Here is a 16,908-nt window from a genome sequence, read left to right on the forward strand (position 1 = left end):
TCAGTACCAGGAAAATTCTGGGGAGCCCAGTGGAACACAAGCCTAACCTGCAGTAGACACAACTTCCTGTTACAGCTCCACCACCAGCCCATCTATGCACATGTTTCCAGTAGCAAATTCCTGACTGGAATCACAGAAGGCAAAAGGGCCAACTGCTTTGCTAGTCAAGTGTGTCAGTATAGCTTGTGTTCTGTCAGGTACATGAAAACCTCCAAAAATCTCCCACTGGAACATGTTTTTGTGTTGCCACATGTTTTTTTTTTCTCTTATGATGGCCTGACCCCTTTGACACCACTAGCAAGAACTGCACTGGGCTCCCATCAGCATTTCTTCCATAAAGCTTATTGATCATAGCACAGATGCACTGACTACAAACAGAAAAGTGCACTGTCAAGAAAGGATGATGACCCTGTACAGAACTAAGGAGTATAAAAACCCAAAGGCTTAGAGCCCTTTACCCTGGAAACATATGTTCTCATGACTAAATCTTTAGAGCATGAGCCTTAGCTTACACAAACTGAAGATGTGATGGCTTATATAAATAGAGGATCAGGTCTCATGAGATTTCACACTACAAGGTGTCTCCACGACTCACAACTTTAGATTTTAATAGATCTGGGAAAAGATTCATGCTTTGCTCTGTTCTTATAGAATGGTTATTGAATTTTGGGTACTAAATAAATAACTCTAGTCTACAAATCCCTTTTGCACACAATCCTGAGCACTTTATTTAATCCTGGTCTCTATACTTGAATACATGAAGGACTTCCAGTGATAAATATAGTCTTCACTGTAATTATATCATCTTTCTATTTGGCATAGATAATTTTATTTTGCTAAAAACAGTTATGACAGGCAATATTATTGTATTAAACTATATAATCTCATATATCATCTGCAGCTGAAAATGTGATCATAGGATGAGTACCACATTAGCAAAAAGTGAACATTGTTATTTTTATCAGTGGGAAAGTCATACAGCTCTATTTTGAAAAGTGTCTGTAAAAACAATCTTGGAATTCATGCTTCATACTTTAGACATTTCTAGACTCAAATTTTGCTCAGCCTGCAAGCCAGGTGAGTCCTCATTGAGTCCTCATACCTGCCAACTTAATCAGTAACATTAGCATGAAACCAGGCCTTTCCTCCCCCACCCAAGTGCACTAATGAAAGCCAGGACCAAATTAGGGTCCTGGTTATACCCCACATCTGCACAAAAGCAGCTGTTGCACAAATACAACTATGGATGAAGGAAACATTCCTGCAGAAGATGCACCATGAAGAGTATGACACACTTCGTTCAGCTGTGCAGGCCCTATCATATTAGCAAAGCATGAGAGATGTAGTTGTCCCCAATAATAGCCCTTTGTGACAGCCTGACCCCAGTTCTGGGCATTTCTTCCTATGTCAGAATCTGCCAAATAAACAATCCTGAACAGCCATGCTCCCTGAAAAGCCATTCTCATCCCACAGCCAATCTCCTAACAAGATAATGGTGTTGTTCAACAGCAAGGTGTTCTCCTTTAAATTTCATTTTTCACCTTCAGGGCTAAGGGACCCATTCAGGGAAGGGGAAGTTTTGGATTCAAACTAGCCTGAGGATAAGATAAGTTCAGAACCCCAAACTGTTACTGCTGCTCCCATTTCACATAACAAAAGAATAAGATGCAATTTGTACCTAAGTTCATGAAGCACTGCTGTACTAAGTCAGGTCTTTCAGGGATGCATGAAGAGGCTCTGTACATCTCTTTCTCTGCAGGGAACTTGAAGCTAATTTTTCATCTCCAAGCAATCATTCCATGAAAAGTTTTATTTTTTACTAGCAAAGCTAGAATTCAGAGTTAGAATTCAGGTTTTGCCTATGCATTCTGTAATACACTGCTACACACAGTTGCATCTTGTCTATTTAAGTCAACTCTCGCTGCCTTCACTTGGCAACTTTTCCTGCATTTACATGGTAAGAGGCATCGTTGCTCTGAATCTGCACACCAAGCCTTGTGTGCATCCCTCACAATTAATAAGTCTGGGAGAACAATATGTTATCAAAAGTGATGTTTTCAAAGCAAGAGAGAACATCAGGTAGTGTTGCTGTTGTTTAATCTGAGGTTGAGCTACAAACAAGAACTGAAAGCCAGTAATAATCACAAGCCTTTCAGTGGTCATTGGCATTGTTTGATAAGGAACCAAGTTCTCCCCAGCAGTAGGTGTGCCAGTGAAACCACTGACTCTCCCTGAGCAGAAGCACTTCATTTTTACTGCATGCAGCTGTTGGCCTCAAGATCACCCTCTGGGATTTGGGCTTACACTGACATTTTGATCACAGTAGTTGTTATTAGAGAGACTTTGGCCAATTTCAATGAGTATATTCCTGGAAGTAATTGATCCCCAGAGGAAAAAGTGCTTTACCTGCTACTTCTTATTTCTTTAAGCAACAGAAACATTGCAAAAACTTGGATAGGGAGTTGGAACTAGATGATCCTTAAGGTCCCTTCCAATCCAAACCATTTTATGGTTTTTCTATGATTAATTCTGTGGTTTTTTTCTCTGCCACAGGTGAAGAGAAGCTAGGCTTTGCTTTTTCCTTACAGGGGTAAGAGAGCTCAAGGATGACTGCTTTTCTTCCTCTTTTCAGGCAGAGTTACAATTCAGCAGGAGTTTTTCATACACATCCTGCAGGAGACTGCACTGGCTACTGAGCACAGATGCAGCCTTTTGACTCCCTCATGCACTAGGAGTAAAAAAATCATGCAGTTGAAAAACAAAGGAATCACTGGACTACTGTGGCATCAGTACTGGCTTTGCAGGTTGGCAGTTACTTTCCACCACCCCTGTGAAGAGGTCAGGAGAACTGTGTGGTATTTCCACAACTGATGCTCTCCAGGGAACTCCTGCAGCCTTCCTGAGCACCCCCTCACACACAGCACCTCACCTGGGCTCTCACCTTCCATGCCAAAGTAGCAGTCCTGGGGAACAACCCCATTTTGTGAACACCTGTATGCACAGATACATTTTACATCACTTGAGCATTGGAGCTTGACTCCCTAAATAATTTGTGTTTGAAATGCCATCAAAAGGTAACACTGATTTGGAAAATCCACCTAACTGTCTCACTACATTTTAGAGGCCTTATTTCAGTTTTGAAGATGGGGTCTATATCCCTAATTTACTTTACTGCTTTCGAAAATTAAATAGTAAAGAATGTGACATGCCAAAGAAGACCCCTAAAGTTTAGGGCTGAAAAGTGTCCTTTAGAGCTGTAATGTATTTTGCCATTACTGCTTGGGGAATAATACTAAGGATGATAGAGAGCAACTTGACAGGATTCATTAAGGCAGAGACAGCATGTGTATGCTGTGATGCACAGGACTCTGCACAAGTCTCCCTATGCACAGCAAACTGTTCTGGTTTTTATTAACAGTGATTTATGAGTTTGTTTTTGTGGTTGTCTTTTTTTTTTCTGTTCTAAAAGATGAATCTAAAAAGCACAATGCTGAGAGTGCTCATAACAAAGGTGCCCTGTTGAACACAGCAAGCGGCACAAAATTGTACAGCACGACTGTGACAGCAAAGGCCCCGAGCCTGCACTGCTGAGTTAGTGGAAGGATTGTCAGTGTATGGAAAACCAAAACCACAGACAACACACATCCACTCTTTGATATGCAGAACTTTTAGACTCCACTACAAGTGATTTTTCTAAAGCTGACATCAACTAAATGGTATAGAAAAGGAAGTGCTGCAGATACACCACAGGATTGCACAGATCTTCTAGACTGAGTTACAGCTGAGACTGCAGTTCAACAAAATAATGGCTGCAGCATTGCTTGTTGCAAACCACAGTTATCCTGCCAGCATCTCATCCCATCTCCCTGGATGTCTCGTAGCTTTGACACAGCTCATAATGAGTGGGGAAGACTCCACTCTCAGACTGTTGCTTGGCTTCAATGTGCACATTCAAAGTCCTTGTGAAAGACAGCTAATCCAGCCACTAGGATACTGAAGTCTGCATAAATCTACAAACAGCAGCAAAATACATTGAATTTTGAGTCCCAGATACAATTCCCTTATAAATTTCTGCCTAGCTTCTTCACACATTACACTGTTTAGCTTCTTTGACTTTTAGTTAATATTTAGCTGCTTACCTACTGAGATGCTTTTCATGTTTCTACACAAAATGAGCATCACAAATACTGGTATTCTACAGGATGTTACTTCACTGTGTAAAATGTATTTTATTATTAAATGATAATTTTATTAGGTGAAATATTCTCCAAAGACAGCAGTATTGGAGGAGAATTAGCAGGAAATTTCCCTATCACCCCCAGATCTACTGATGAGCACTGTTCAGTTATTCTTTGAGGCTACGCTTTGTTGACAGGTGAGTAATATAAAAATTTACTTTTTTAAAAGAGCCTACATACACTGTAAAATCTATTTTCCCATTTTAAACATGTTTCCTTTCAAAATAGGAAGACAATGCACATATATTTTGAAAAGAGATTGTGTGTCTTTATAGACTGTGAGTAAACAAAAGAGAGGAGATGCTACAGTTCAGTAAAGAGAAAATACTGAGTGTTTCACTAGCTCAAATCCCAGTCCCCATATCTATAATATTCCAGCCACACCACTGTGTAATAATACTTTCTCATACAAGAATACTACAGAGGTTGAAGTTTAGCCAATGCATTTAAACAACTTCAGGGAAAGATAAAGTTGACTTTCTAATAATGATTTCCAGTATGTTCTATTATCTTTGTTCACACTTCAACTGTGACCTTTGAGGATGGGTCAACCTTCTGAAAAAAAAGAGAGCTACAAAACTGCATAGCTATTCTGTGCAAAATATTACAGTAATTAACAGCCTTTAAAACTCCTTTCTATTGTTTAATCTGACAACAGGAGAAATATGTGTTGCATCCCATATATATTATATATACACACACACAAGGAAAGAACAAGCAAAAAAAAAAAGGGGAAAACATGAGAAAGACATCCCAGTGTGCAACTCCTCCTGTTAACACTGTCAGCATCATAGAACACTCCCCAGGGAGCAGCTTACCAACACCAGCAGAAGTAAACTTGCATTGATATGGTTAAGCAGCCAGAGGACATTACTTCATAAAGATGTACTGTTTTTTCCTTTCTCCCCTGCACTGCCTCTGGGAATTGGCTGGTTGATTCTGTTTGGCTGGTAAATTTTGGGTTTGTTAATGTCAGAATGGGCATATTCTTGTCATCAAGCAAAGTAGAGGGGAAAACAGATTAGGAAAAAAAAAAAAAAAACCCAAAAAAAAAAAACCCCACTAGATCAAGAGAAAGATTACAAAACTTCAGAAGTGACTTGGCTGCAGTAAGGAAAAACATATAGGCTTGATAGTGCTGCCGCTAATAACTTGAGAAGTTTTACACCATCTGCTAATTTCCCCTTTGTCAGCTGCACACATGAGAGACACCATAATAAACAGAGGTATTTTTTCTCCCTTGGAGATCATAAGTCTCCAGAACCTGTGGCATATATGTTCACTTACACCCAAGCTGTTAATATATACAAGTGGGAAGAGAACCAGTATTTTTATCAATGTGGAATAGCAGCTGAGACAGACAACACAACCTCCGCAGAGGGACATATCCATATGTTACACAAGAATAGATGCCAGAAAAATAATAGTGGTTGGGGCTTTTTTTGGAAAAAGGCATTTTAACTAGAGGTCAAAAACTACTGTCCATAAAGACTCTGGAAAAACAGACATAGCATGAAATCTTAAGAAAACCCTCAAAACCCAAGACATCTGGCAAGTTCCTGCTTTACATTAAGCCCCTACTTCTATTATCCAGTTAGGACATACCCTTGGTTCAGGCAAAAGCCTTGCTATGCATATACTATATTTCTTGATCTTTTCTGTTGCCTAGTAAAGGTTTTCGAATTTGCTGCCAATTCAACCCCTGAAGCACAGATGGAAATAAAAAGCACCTTATCTCCTAGCATATGATTCCATATCATGTTTTCTACTATTTTCAAGCTGTACAATCTCTCAAGCTGCATGACATGCAGCCTGTTTCCCTTGGGAGACTATCTCATATACACCCAGAATCCCAACTCCTCTGTGCATATCCCTGTATGTAAGGCTTGAAGTTGTAATACAGAGGAACTCTATGCTCTCACCTCTTTTTGTCTTCTTCTTTCAGCAACAGGAGAATTGCCAGAAAGCTGTTTCATAAGGCTCTCATCCAAAACTTCAGACTAACGGGAATGTTAGCAGGGAAGGCACTTCTGGGGTTTTGCTGGTAAGCAGAGAAAATTTCTCCAGAGCATCCTGATAGAGGTGCAGATTTCTGCCCTGAGTTCACCCAGTGACATCTTAAATGTGGATGGCTCATTTCTAATGGTAAGGTCTCCAATCCAAAAGATGGCAAGTAACAGTAGATATCATACACATTATCAAGATTTCTTATTCTGGCTTGTGTCATTCTCATAGTAAATTAGGGAAGTGTGGGTTAAATTAGCCTACTGTAAAATATGACCCTAATGGAAGAACTTAATGATTAGTAACCTTCTAATAAACCACACAGAGGATTCAGGCAACATTCTTTAAAAATTTGCTTTAGACTATCAAAATACATTTGTGTTTCATTGTCTAAGCCAGTGAGGAAAAGTATTAAATTTATATGTAACTCCTGCCAGCTTAAAAAAAGGGAAAACAGCACAGGAATCAAAAAGTGTTCACCACATAGCATGAGGGCATGAACTAAACAGGCTGGAGCAGTGAGGATATTGCACTGTATCACAGACACACACCGTAATTCTACATGATGGGTAGGAATGAGAGCATAGACAAACAAGTTTCAGAATAACAGTTCAGACAGCAGAACTGCAAAACACATGGCTTGGAACTCTAACACTGTGAAAGCTGCCTACGAGTCAAGAAATGCAGACAGGTCAAATAGCAAAATCACATAATCTTCCCACTCTGCTCATATGTAATAAATCCTCAGCTATAATATTGTGCCAAGCCTGGCCATCATTATTCCAGAGATGCAAGGGTCAGCTGGAAAGTACCAGGGAAGAAAAAAATCAGTAAGCTTATTATGATCAGTTATTACTTAATCAGTATGAATAAGCAAAGGTGTAGACAAAACAAACTGTGAGGAAAACAATGGAAAAAACTGCAGTTGTTTATGCTGCAGAACAGATAACTGAAGAGCAGTATTATGTACAGGTTACATATTTTGTAATCGAGTCACTGAAAAGAAGATAAAACCATTCATGTCTAGAATATGGAAAGAGGTCTCATCCTAACCTCCCCTGAGAAGGAAAGGCTCATGAAGAACTTCATCATATTATTCCAGTACATTTAAGGGTGACTAAAAAGAGATGAATGCTCTCTTCTCACAAGGAGCCACATGGAGAAGACAAGATGCAGCTGGGTGCAAGTTGATTGGGAGAGATTTCATCTCATTAAAAGAAACAATTTTTTTTTTTTTTTTTTACAGTGAGAACACTACAGCAACCTTACCAGGGATGTGGCAGAGTTCCCATCACTGGATTTTCAAGACCTTGATGAACAGGGTGCTGATCATATCATCTAGGCTCCCTTTCCCATTAAAGGTTGGACTAGATGTCCACTCAAGATCCCTTCCAGCCTGGGTTATTCTGAGAGTTTTCAGCTTCTCCACTTTTACCACTGGCAGTGCAGGTAAGGAGTGATATATATAAGCATTGAGGCTGACACTGATCCCTTGGTATTTAAAAAAACACAGAGGATTTTTTTTTTTTAAGAAGAAAAATTATAGTCAGAAAACAACAATAAATCATGTTTTAGATGACATTATTATATATATGCAAAAAGCTGCCGAAAAGAAGAAAATAATGTATACCACTAGAGACAGAAAAATCCTCTCGTTGGTGTAGCACAATTTAATCAAGTATTAGAAGAAAACCCTTTTGAATGGTGTGGAATGACAAGCAATGAAATGCATTATATACAGAGGCCGTGGAAGTTCCATTGCTAAACGATTTTAAAGAAACATTGAACTGATTCTGTCAAGAATGATTAGCTGTTTTTGAACCTTCTTGAAGAAAGATGGACCAGTCAATGGCCACTACAGCTCTCCTATTATTTTCTCTTCAAGGCCCAAAGCAAAGATGGGGCAGAAAGTCTTTTTCCCTAGGAACGAGTTTTTCTCACATCCTTTATCTGTTAGCAGCAGATGAAAGCTGTAATTAGAAGCATAAAGGTATCTGCTGTTTCCCCCAAATTCAGTGTTGTTACACTGCAATTGCAAATCAGTGCATAATGTTGCCTAGACAGATTTACACAGCAGCTAAAAGCACATATATTCAGACATGCTACAGACTGTCTGGGAACAAAAAATCCTGAAGCACAAACTACTCCAACTGTCTTATTATACATTACCAATATCAACTTCATTTTTACCTTTAACAGTAGCTCTTTCATTGCATGTCCTTCCCTGGCAGCCAGCCACAGTTTTTAAAAGGTCAAAATCCTGATCTTCAATATAACATCCCACACAGATGACGTGATCTCAGAGGTAAGGAAAGAACCTGCCTCTGCAAGTCAGCTTAGAGCTACAATCTGAATAAATCATGACTCTGAATTCCATGAAAGCATTTGAAAGGGCAGAAGAATAGAAAAGGGAGCTAGGACAGGCTTCCAAGAAGCAAGCCAGGGCTTCCAAAAACCACAGGTTCCATTTCCTGGCCTGAAATGGCCTTCCTTCTTTTCATTCAGGATGAAATAGTTAATTTTCTGTGCTATCAGTTCAGTTAAAAAGGAAATTAGTGCTGTTGAAAAGACCAGTTATTTGTATAAAACAACCTGTCATCTGACTCTCAGTTTCCTGGGACAAATAATCTAGCCCATACTATTTATGAAGAAAAGGTAAGGAAAGAAATACATCCCCAGCTGCTCCCAGCAGAGTTCATAGGACTGTGTGTGCAGTTCTATGATGCACACACAGGGTTAAAGCTCCAAACAGATAAATTCACTGAGAATTTAGGCAATGATATCACCATGACCAGAAGTTGGCCTTGAGATAAATAAATGGGCTTTCACTATTCCCTTCAGGCATTTGCTGTCCCTTGGCACCAAGATGAAATCATAATGCTTTGTAATTACAGATAAAAGGGATTTGACATGAGAGCTCTCCAAACAAGCCAAACATCCTGAAAAGTGGAAAAAAACCCAACAAAAAACCCCCAACAACTTGCTTGCATGCTCATTCTCCATAGTCAAGAATAACCATCAAGACAATTTTCTTATTATTAGCAGCTGTTCAGAAATCAGTGCTGGATTCATTAGTTAAATCAGTGGGCTTTCCCAGGGGGGAAAAAAAAAAAAAAAAAGAAAATTTTGGAAAGAGGAGGATTTGAGAATAAATTAGTCAGACTGCAACAATGTCAAAAACATTAAAATCTATAGTTCTGGCATGCAGAAATTACACAAACCCAAGTCCCACTAACAAAAGATAGATTCTAAACATAACTGAATAACTTAAAATATAATCACACATTTTTTAGTCAGCACAGAGGATGGACTCATCTACAAAAATCCTCTGAGAAAGATTACAGGGATAAGGAAAAAGTGTAAGGAAAAAACAGGAAATGTTATGCACTGCTGTGTGTGTAACTTGAAAACAACTCTAAACTGTACTTGAGGAAATGTTGCCATCACCCTAAAAAGGACAGAAAGAAAAAGTCTTTCTATTTTCCTACAACAAGATTATAAGGCATGTGAATAAATTCTTTAAAATTACCTCTGTAAGCACTGGTACAAGAGTGCATGTCAATAATATATTTAAAACTCCTGCTATGGCATTTGTCAGCTGTCCATGTGCTCTGTGGGGAATCCCCTGGGGGTTAATTCTGCAAGAATTCACTTTTTTGACCTGGTTTGGAGCCGTGGGCTGCTGTCAATATCAGACTCTCAGCTGCACAGAGGCATTTCTAAAAGCCAGTGACACTCTTCTCTCCCCTGTCAGGAAACTCAACTATCCAGGTTATTGGTATTAACACACTTAAGAGAAAAAGCACTATAAAATAAATGCAAGTTGAATTTATGTCAACAATACAGATGTGAATGTAAAGAGCATAGCCCAAAGCCACACTTACAAAGCTGTACACACTTTTATTGATCAAGTAGAAAAACTGTTTAAAAATTTAATTGCAAGGATCTCACATTTGTAACAGGAAAAACCCCAAGGATGTTAATTCTTTTCTCAGTGAGTTTACCATTAGCAAATGAAGACCATGCTAGGAAACTCAAAGTAGCAGAAACAGTGATTATTTTAATGTTATCTACTCAGGCTGAATTGTTTCCTCCAAGGTATTTTATCATTAGAATGTAAAGCACTTTGGCCTAAATAACAGAAACTATAGATGTGACTGCAAACGTGCATCTAAAAAAAAGTAATTATCTAGTATAGAACTTTGGATAAGTCTGGACCACTAATTTTCTACCTGTTCTCAATACTTGCTTTGCTACTGTTTTGCCCTGCTAGTTCTGTTTGTATAGGAATCATTGTCTTCCATTTTGTAAACCCATATCATGGTCTTTATTAGTAAAATGTGAGGTATGTTGAAAGAAGGACATTAAAAAGGATTTTTATTTTCACTTTTCCTGGCAAGGATCCCTCTCCCTTGACAGACAGTGCCAAAAAAATGCCACGTATCATTTTATTTTGTGCTAGTATCACCATCCACAGACAACCCGACTCTGTAAACACTCTAGACCTGGTTGAATAAAATTATATATAAAATATATAAATAACACCCCTACAAATCAGTCTGCAATGTAGAGATAGCTTGCTGATCTCATTAAACTATGGAATAGGTCATTTAGTATTTATAAATGTAAATGCAAAACAATTATTCAGCTACTTCACAGGGAAATTGGTGATATTTGTTGAATATTGCTTAAAATCATAATTTGAAAAGTTTGTATACACAAACTTGAATCTTGAAGAGAAACAAACTGCTAAAAGTATAAATTGGATCAATAGTATAAAAATCATTGTAAATTCTAGAAGGAACTAGTCAAATACTTCAGCACAGGTAGCAGCAGGATCCCTTCAGAGGGATTAAATTCCAAGGAAGGCAGCATTATGGCCAAATGTAATCCTGCCAGGCACTGCCTCCCTGAGCTGCCCAGGGCAGCCCCTGCCCAGCAGGGCACTGGAGATGCTCTGTCCATGCCTGACCTCCCTGACACCTGGGGGGGCTCTGGGCTGGCAGCTGAGCTTGCTCTGAGCATCTTATGGCACAGAGCTCTGGGCTCAAATATCCCCACGAGTTCCGTGGGGTATCTAAATCCAAAGGATAACACCTGAACCTGCTGCACTACCCAGCCCAACCCCACAACCTGCTGAGCTCTTTCTGCTCCAGTTGCTCTGCCCAATATTGACTTCTGTAGCAAGTTTCTTCTCTTGCAGTAATAGTTCTCACCTAAACAAAAACATGAATTATCCAAAATCTTTTATTCAGTAGACTAACAACAACATACTATCTGCTGTTGTTTTAGTTTTATTCATTATTTACATAAATTCACATAGATGTATATATTTATATTCTAAAGTAGCATATAGTAGAAAATCCTAGCATGCAGATTAAGTTCTTAATTTTTAATGTGCCATTTCCCTTTTCCAATGCACTCTATCTCCCAAGCAAATGAAGTTACCAAGTTGTAGGACAGTTGCAGACTTATTATAAAATATTTTTAAAATATTTTCCTTTTTTTTTTTTAATAAAATGCCACTCCTCAAACATTCTGAAAAGCTAAAACAAAACAACAACAAAAAACCCAAAACAAAATTAACCAAACAAGAAAAGGGAAAGCAAGTCTCTAACTGAAAAAGCAGAGAGCAAAGTGAAGAACTTTTTTTCAAGCTCTAGCAATAGCTAATGCCAGTTTTTGGAACAAAACAGTCACTGGTAGCAAGTGGCAGCAAGCAACTGAAAGGCGTGAGCAACTTGAGGTGACTTGGGATCCCATAGTAGATCTCAATAGATTTTCATAATTTGTTAACATTTTGTTCCTGTTTCTATATAATTTTCAATTTGTACGAAGTTTTCATTTTGGTAGTAGCAATTCAATCTAAACAAATTTATTTTCAGATTGGAAGTGCAAACTTATTTAATGGAGAAAATTGTCACTATAGTATTAATTATTCTCTTCATTCTCTGTTAAACTGCTGCATAGTAAAGGGCTTATTGCTAAAAATTATGTAAGGAAGGGAGTTTCATTTCAGCATGAGATCTTTCTAAAATCGTTTTTTGGCTACTGAACTGAAAGAAAACCTGTAGTCTACTGCTGGAGGAAGCTCCCTCAACTGAAAGTCACGAAATCATGTTCACTCAGGTCATTAAAAAAATTGTTTCCTTTTCCTCTGTAACTAATAATGAAGGTAAACAGCTTGTTTTAACAATCCCCTAAGAATGACTTAGAGCCATCTGAATTTTGTGAGCTTTTGGATATGAGATTCCTCTTGATTTCAGTATTGGTTCTATGTTTTAAAAGGAGGAAAGGTTGCCTTTAAAAACCTGTTTTCACTTCCATGCTTTATCTATAGATGAGCTCTTCATGATTTTCTCTCCATACTTCAGTTTTCTGTAAGTGACTTTGTGCACCTTGCATGCACCTTCAGCTTTGTAAGCAGTGCCAGAATACATGAGTGGATAAAAGATCTCCAGTTAATGGAAAGTTGCAATGAAGACAGATATTTCATAAATGTCTAAAAAGATGGATAGCAAGTCAGACAGAATTTTTTAAAAAATAGGCAGTATCAATCTACATAATATCATTCCCTGTCAAGGAATGGGTGATCTTAAGTGTGTGTAAACAGCAATATTATTCATGGTTACACCACAGTGTAATTGCTTGCTGGATTTGAATGAGGTTTCTCTGAATATAAATGAAGAGACTAAGTGAAGATAAAGGAAGCATCTGAAGCTGGAAACAAAAAACCCTAAAATTAAAATGATGAAGTCAGATGCACTTCCTTTTATTGTGTGTATGAATACGAATGATTATTAAACCAGCATATTTATAACAGTAGCCAGAGTGGAGCACAATGCAGGGAGGAAAGAGTTTCCCAGTTCCATTCTGCCAGCGTGCCTCAGCCTTGACACCCAGCTTTATTGCCAGTGGAACCCTAAGCCTCTTTTAAACAGAGGCTTGAAATTGCATCAAACCGTATCAGAAAAACTGGTGATTTTTAGGACGATAAATGATTGCAGAACTCTCACAAATCCATATCCCTTTGTGCCAAGGGAAATCTAATACCGAGGTCACCAGTGCTAAGAGGCATCAACCAGGCCTGCCACATCTTCAGCATGTTGATTATTAACTGAAAATTGTAACAAGGAACAGAAGGCAATTTAATCTGCCATTGTCAGTGTGTTGCCGTGACTTGGAGCAAACCCAAGTGAGCAACAACATTCAATGTGCAATTCCCTGGTGCCAGAACCAGAGCCAGAGGATCAGGCCTAAACCCAGTGAGATATCAGCTGCTGAAAATGCCAAATACCAATAGGTATTTGAACTCCAGCCCCACTTCAGACTGGGACCTGATCCACCACACTGGCATGGCAGGCAGGAACAGGACAGAACTGAACACAGGAAACATGGCCTGAGGCAGCTTGGGGTGAGGGGGAACCTGTGCCCCCAGATCCAGTGCACAGGGGAAGGGAGGCTCAACGTGACAAAAACAACAGAGCAGCCCAGAAGAGGTGGAGTAAACACCACCAACAAAAACAAACCACAAAAGGACTCTGTCTCCTTCCAAACAGGCATCTCTGTATGGAGCAGGCAGAGTTTGGATTCCCGGGCTAATCCAGGCTGTCTGCCTCCAACACCATTAGAACAATGTCAATAACAAAAGACAGCAGCTAAGTCTAAGGTGCAGGAGCCAGAAAGATTTTGCTCCATCCCTGGAAAACTATAACAGAATCTGCAGTGGCAGGCCCAGAACAGTGGATGGATATATTGGCAACCTTATCAGTCCACATCACAGCCACATTTCTAGAGATTAGCTGAGCTGGACACAGTTTTCCCTCTACTCTCCCACCTCCACCAAAGAGCAGAATCCAGATTTTAAGAAAAGGCAGACCTTAACATTTGCTTATGAAATATAATTACTTATGATTCAATATGTTGGAAAACTTTTAAAATAATTTTGAAATATTTCTGATCTAGGCATTTAAACTTTTAGAAGTATTTTAATTTTCAAAATTTAAAAATGAAAATTTATCATATGATAAAATTAGTTGTTCCTTTCTCTGCTTAATTGAGACTGATGAATCTGAAATTTAAAAAAAAAATTAAGTTGAACAATTATTCTTAAACAGCATTTCCCCATGAATGTTCTGATATCCAGGCAACATTTGGCTATAGTTTTTTCTTGATAAATGTACAATTAACTCTAGCTCCTGACACAACAATATTAATATCTGAACCTGTCTCCACGGGCACACTTAGTACCTGAGCAGGGTACTCATTTCATAAAGAGTAAAGCAGCTCATACCCATCCAGCCTTCTTTCAACTCTTCTGAAATACAAGAAAACTTTTCAGAAGAATCAAAAATTTTAAGTTTTCATTTACAGTATGACACACAAAGGGCTCAACTTAAAATTTTGTTTTGCCAATTTTTTAACTCCAGCTGTAGTTGTTTCCCTGTTTATTTGTATGGCAATCTACTTCATACTGTTAGATGTCAGCTGAGGTGACATTTTTTATTATTTAAAACTCGTTCTGCAATGACAAAGATACTTATTTAGAAGATTCTGAGAACCTGTTTCACAAGATGCTCAAATATAGTGGGGGAAAAGGAAGCCAAAAACTTTTAATATCAATATTTGCAGGAATTATTCAGTGTATTTCAGACTCTCTATCTTATTTTGATCACACCAGATTAGTTGCATAATGTCATCTTCCAAAAGTATAAATACAGCTACAATTGGAGCTTAAAAACATCTGAGATTAGTAAAAGAAAAGAAAGGAATTGACACCAGTCTTATGGAGCAGAGTCATAATTTTGGCATTTCAATACTTTCAAAATTTGCTGTGCTTGAAAAAAATTTTATGGCAGATGGGATTCCCAAACTTAGTTTTCAAATGCTGAAGTTAATTTTAATTTTATTCACTCAAATGCTAAATCTTGGACAAACATTGTTAAAAAGATTAAATCAAATCAGGCATAAAAATTTCATCAGAAACACCTGTGCCATCTAGAGTACTAACGTTTGAATGAATGCATCCAGAGTAAAACCTATTAAAGCATTATAGATGGCAAATGTTTAACCAAGGAGATAATCCAGAAGCAGTCCAACAGAAAGCCAGGGTCAAAGACAAAAAGCACTCAAATAGGAAAATAAGCATAGTACAGGATCACCCTGAATCCTGTCTGTCATAATGGGTAAAAATCTCAGAAGTAGGAGCCAGCCTGAGAACAGAAACAGAACAGGTAAAATTAACTTGTACTCCCCTAGCTTCCAGCAGTTTACAGTTCAGGCTCTTCTGAGCCAGGTATGGCATCTTCCTATTAAAAGATCCCCACTGGATTATTTTTCCTTCATTGCATTTCCCAGTCACTTTTTAAACATGTAAAGTTTTAGAACCCTCAATACCCTCAGACAGACATTCTCTACCATTTTATATTGTATGAAGAACAAGCTCCTTTGCATCTAGCTCCTGCTAATTCCATTTGATGCCCTCTGAGTATTTTTAAAAGATCAGTTGGATCAGGCTAAAATGAAGCAGTGAACCCAAGATTAACTGTTCTTCAGTTTTACATACATTTATTCATGTGTTATCCTAACATTTAACAGTCAGTAAATGAAAATTTGTGGATTTTGTAGGGTAATTTAATTAAAGCTTCAGGTTACAGAAAGAGGAGTAAACACTAGTAGAGAACTGCTGAAGAAAGCCATAGAGAAATGGAGACAGACAGGGACATGCTGGCTCCTAAACTACTCCTGTAGGATCCTAGTCCAGCACTTTTCCTCTCATGGCTTGAAGATATCTAAGGGCCCGTACGGTGCTTCTACAGCCTCAGAAAGAGTTAATTAAGAGCAGCAAGTCTCATCAAGAGTTTTAAATCTATTATGCAGAGGTCCTTTTCTCTTAGAAAATCTAACCTACGACTTGAAAAAGACTAAAAACCCTATTGCAGTCAAAGCAGAGCAGACAACTGTGTAGAGGAAATAGACAATGATCTGTTGAGCTACCGGGCACTAATGAAATATATTGTACACCATGGTTTTAAAATAATCATAATAGCTAAAAGACTTTTTTTCTTTTTTTTTTTTTTCTTTTTTTTTTTTTTTAATACAGAAGGAGACAAACTTCAACAAATCAGGCTGTACAATGGATCTTCCCCAATGTCAGGAGACTCACAGAGTTGGTAATGATTTCCTCTTCATTTTGCTGCAGGTTCCCTTCTGCTCTAACAGATGGTCAGCCCCTGGACAGTATTTGAAAACCAATGTGAATTTCAGCTTCAAAGCAAGGTATGCAGAGCAAGACAAACAAGTTTAAGGCTAAAGGTATTGCCAGTTCCCCTGGATACCTTCCTTACCTTCACCATTACAAGCAGAGTAAAGTGGTTCTTTTAGAAAAGCTTCTTTTGCAAAGCAACACTAACATGAATGAAAGGAGAAATAAGAATATCCGAGTCAATCTTAAGTTAATCATCTTTTAAAGAGCTTCAGGATATTTAAACCATTAAGATAAATTTTATCATTTTTCATTAAAAATAAAAATCGAATGTCCTTGTTTCCAAGGATCTCTGATGGGAATGGGAGCTTGGCAGTAGTTCTGTAGCTGTTAGCCAAATCATCAGGCATAGAACGTTGCTTTAATAAAGGATAAATGGCAACAGATTTAAAGTCAGCAGGT

This window comes from Oenanthe melanoleuca, chromosome 14, assembly GCF_029582105.1.
Source record: "Oenanthe melanoleuca isolate GR-GAL-2019-014 chromosome 14, OMel1.0, whole genome shotgun sequence".
Taxonomy (NCBI): domain Eukaryota; kingdom Metazoa; phylum Chordata; class Aves; order Passeriformes; family Muscicapidae; genus Oenanthe; species Oenanthe melanoleuca.